General features: G+C 46.1%; 1 long non-coding RNA gene across 1 annotated transcript; it reads left to right on the forward strand.

The window, feature by feature from the left end:
• Window positions 1-866: 866 nt before the first annotated feature.
• LOC121835982 lies at window positions 867-3,462 on the forward strand. Its single transcript, XR_006077750.1, has 3 exons — window positions 867-993; window positions 2,510-2,914; window positions 3,321-3,462. It is a non-coding gene; the product is annotated as an uncharacterized LOC121835982 (long non-coding RNA).
• The last annotated feature ends 325 nt before the right edge of the window (window positions 3,463-3,787 follow it).

Genomic DNA, 3,787 nt, shown 5'->3' on the forward strand with positions numbered 1-3,787 from the left:
AGGGGGAGGAGAATGGCACAAAGATTTTGGGGCTTGTGTTCTTACATTTGAATTTTTTGTGCAGGAAGCATTAAGGCCCGTACAAACTCTTGCAACCGAGTACAACCGTGAGAGACGAGACCAGTTTTCAAGCCTCTTGCGATCTCTTAGGACCAGCTGCGCTCCGGCGCATCCCGTCCTAAGAACTCGCAAAAGGCTTGAAAACCGGCCTGGTCTCTCTCAGTCTTACTTGGTCACAAGAGTGTGAACGGCACTTTACTGAAACAGCACTTCAGTCCTGGGGGCAATAAGTCATTGCTAGTCAATACCTGATTCCACTGATGCATATCAGGCAAACACCTCTTAAAGGGCCCCAGAAAAAAAAAGTTTTTTGGACAGTCTGATAAGGACACTCTTGTCAAAAAATAAATTTTATGCGAAAATAATTAATTTTTTAGAGCAATATTGATGGCGAGAGATTTATTTTAAATTCTGCGCGCAAAGTCCATGACGTCCCGGAATGGTCATTCGCTCTCGCCACCTCAACCCGAAGGCGAAGGTGATCCCCTTCTCCTCCACTCGCTCGAAATGCCCAGAGGAAACTGGTGGAAAGGAGGTGACTACCGACTAAATTGCGTCTCGCGCCGTCACTATTGCTCTGACCAATTTTTTTTCACGTAAAATTAATTATTTGACACGCGTGTCCCAACCAGACTGTTTAAAAAAAAACATTTTGTTTTTCTTTTCAGGGGCCCTTTACTGAAACAACTTTGCTCTCATTGTTCTAATTTAACACTATTGCGGGAAATGACTCTCAGGAAGCATGAACTGCAAAATTCGCACGTGAAAGGATTGGTAATTTTTAACAAGATGTTTTGTCTCTTCCAGTTGTGCCAAAAAGTGCATAAGGGGTGGACGTTACTTAACCATCGTTTCAATCCTGGGGACATGGAGTCATTGCTAACCAGGGCCGGTCACTGCTAGCCAAAACAAGACTTCATAGGTGCATATCAGGTTAATACTTTTTTCTGGTATATATTTTTTCATTTTAACGAGACAACCTTGAAATGCAGAACAGAAATTCTTTCAGAATATACATAGTTTCTCATTTCCGGAGAATTGAGCTCATCTCTCTGAAGTCCCAAATCAAAAGCACAAGCTGTAACCTATTTTTGCCGAACATCTTGCAGTTTTGTTGGTTTGCTTTTCATAATGAACGATTCAACTCCGCTGGTGCAAGGGCATCGATAGATTTCTGGAACCATTCAACACAGATGGAGCACCTTATCTGGCGTGTGGCTTGTTAAAGGGATACTGAACCGAAATTTGCATTTCGCGAAATAAGGCTCTAGAAGAGTTGAACAGGACCCTACAAACTCCAAAACATTACTCGTACATCGATATCTCAAACAGATCGCTGCACTTTTGGAAAAGAAGGGCACGATCAAGCGAGGTCTTTGATATCACTGTCCTCCGGGAGAATTTGAGAATGAGGGGAAGCGACCTCGCTTCTCTCCTCCTCTTCGGTTCACCAGCTTGACACGGGACGTAGCGAGGAGGAGAGGGAATAAGAATCGTGACGTGCCGTGTCTCGTCGGCCTCCTCGGCCGGGCACTTCTTTTCTAAAATATGGCGATCCGTTAGAGATATCGCTGTATGAGTGATGTTTTTGGGTTTTGCACCGTCCCGGCTATCCGTCCAGCCTTGTTTTGTGAGTTTAAAATTTCGGTTCAGTATCCCCTTAACCTCGAAGTGTATGTCCTATGCCTTCTTCCAGGTGCTGGGCATGTTGAGTTTGTGATCCTTTACCCTTACTCCGAGTGCAGCAACTATACTCTGTGTTTCACGATAACTTGATGAGCTGTGGAGGCTGCGGCCTTCCCGACCCAATAAGAGCGTTGAAGCAAGGCACGTGACAGCAACCCCATGGTTGAGGTTGCTGTCGAATCGCATGGTTTAGGTTGCTGTCGAATCGTTTTTACGAATCGCCTACAATTGTGGAAAAAGTAGGTCCCGCAAACAATTCCGGTAAAGTGTAAACACATTGGAATCTATATGGAGATCCCACTGCATCGGGAAAATTAGAGCCGCGAATTATTTCAAAACTTCAGCTTCGACCTTAATTGCGAAATATGGAGCCTGCGAAAAATAAGTCTACAGTAAGCACAAATGAAGTTATTTCCTTATGAATTCCAGGATTTGAGTGTTTCTGGCTTACATTTGTCTAGTCTAAACTAAAACTTGTGCTTAATGGACTGCAGAAATGATTTACTTAACTAAAAGTTCCTGTTCATGAATAGAATAATTTTTTAATTATACTATACTAAGATTATGTGGCTACACTTCCATTAAAGGGGAGGGGAACAAAATTTCAGCGCTCATTTTCTAGCTTTAATGTGTTGCATGTTGCACCCTAACCTCAAAAACACCAGTCTTCCTTTGAAAAGCACAAGAAAACTAATTTTAAAGCTAAATAAACGACTTTCAATGTGCACCTGGTGGATTCATGCTGTTATGATCGGCCACCCAGTGTGCAGGTTCGGCTTCCTGGCAGCGCCATCGACCACCCATCGACTGACCAGAGTCTCGCGCTCGGCATTCTGGCGCTGCCGAACATGCCGACCGACGCGGCGTGGGTGGGGTGCAGCTTCCGAGCGACGCCGAGCGGGCCACCCGGCACAGCGGGGGCTGACCCCCCTGACACCCCGCTGAGAAACAGGGGCCCGCTTCCTCGGCCTTCGGACCGGGTGCTAACGGACGATGGAGACAAGTGGAGACGTTTGGGTCTTGGCGTATGATCGGGAGAGCTGCCTGTTCCTGCGTTCTTCTGGGAAACGGGACGAGAGGGATGCTTGGACCGGGGTGTGACCACAAGGGAGGTCCGCGTCCCGGGAGACTGCAGAGACGTCCCGTGGTGACGAAAGTTGTATGCTATGTAAGTTGACGAAAGTTGTATGTTACGTATTTTCCGTCATGCGGTGATGTATTGCCTTAATAAATGTTTGTGATTGTTTTCAAAATGTGAAAGTTGCAGAAGGTAGATGATTTTTAATATTAGGTCAGTCATAAAAATTAAGTTCAATAGACCCTCTTCCAACGTCAGTGCGAACGGCTGTCCGCCATTGCTTGCTCACATACTCTGAGCATATACTGAAAGCGAGCCCTGCATCAGCGTTCAGCGAGAACTCAGATCCAGTCACGCACTTCGTGAGCAAGCAGTGCTGAACGCCATTGTTGCTTGATGGAATTTTGAAAAGGGTTTACTGACTAGATAGATACTGTGCAAACTATTTTACGAGAACATGTAATGTGACTGTCGGTTTTGTTTACATTACTTTCAGACGCCCGTCGGAGGTGCGTCAGCCTGTGACCAACTGGGAAAGCAGATGCAGCTCGCCTTAAAGAATTGCATCATTAACATGCACGAGCTGCTTCAAAGCCTGAGAGTGGAGGACAAATAAACGAGCCTGCGGGTGGAATGCATGTTCACAGTTTCTCGAAGTTCAAGCATTTCTCTGTGCATGCACTTTCTGCTATCTTGCATATGCTTTAAAAGGAAAGTGTTTCCCTGCTGAACTTCATGTTTCACCGATGAGTGAACCATGTGGTTAATACGACCGATATACACCAAGACGCGGCCCTGACGTCACGTCGCTACGGTGGCGCTGCTACTGTTAGGGCGCATGTGCAGACGCTTTACGTCACGTGAATGTTGTTCTTGCGCACACGCAGTGCCCGCACTTCGTGTGGAAACTGAATTTGCCCACACCTCGTGAGGGCTTGTTGGTAAATAGTGCGTTGGCCTACA

This window comes from Ixodes scapularis, unplaced genomic scaffold, assembly GCF_016920785.2.
Source record: "Ixodes scapularis isolate PalLabHiFi unplaced genomic scaffold, ASM1692078v2 PGA_scaffold1__304_contigs__length_218370807, whole genome shotgun sequence".
In the NCBI taxonomy this organism is placed as follows: Eukaryota; Metazoa; Arthropoda; class Arachnida; order Ixodida; family Ixodidae; genus Ixodes; species Ixodes scapularis.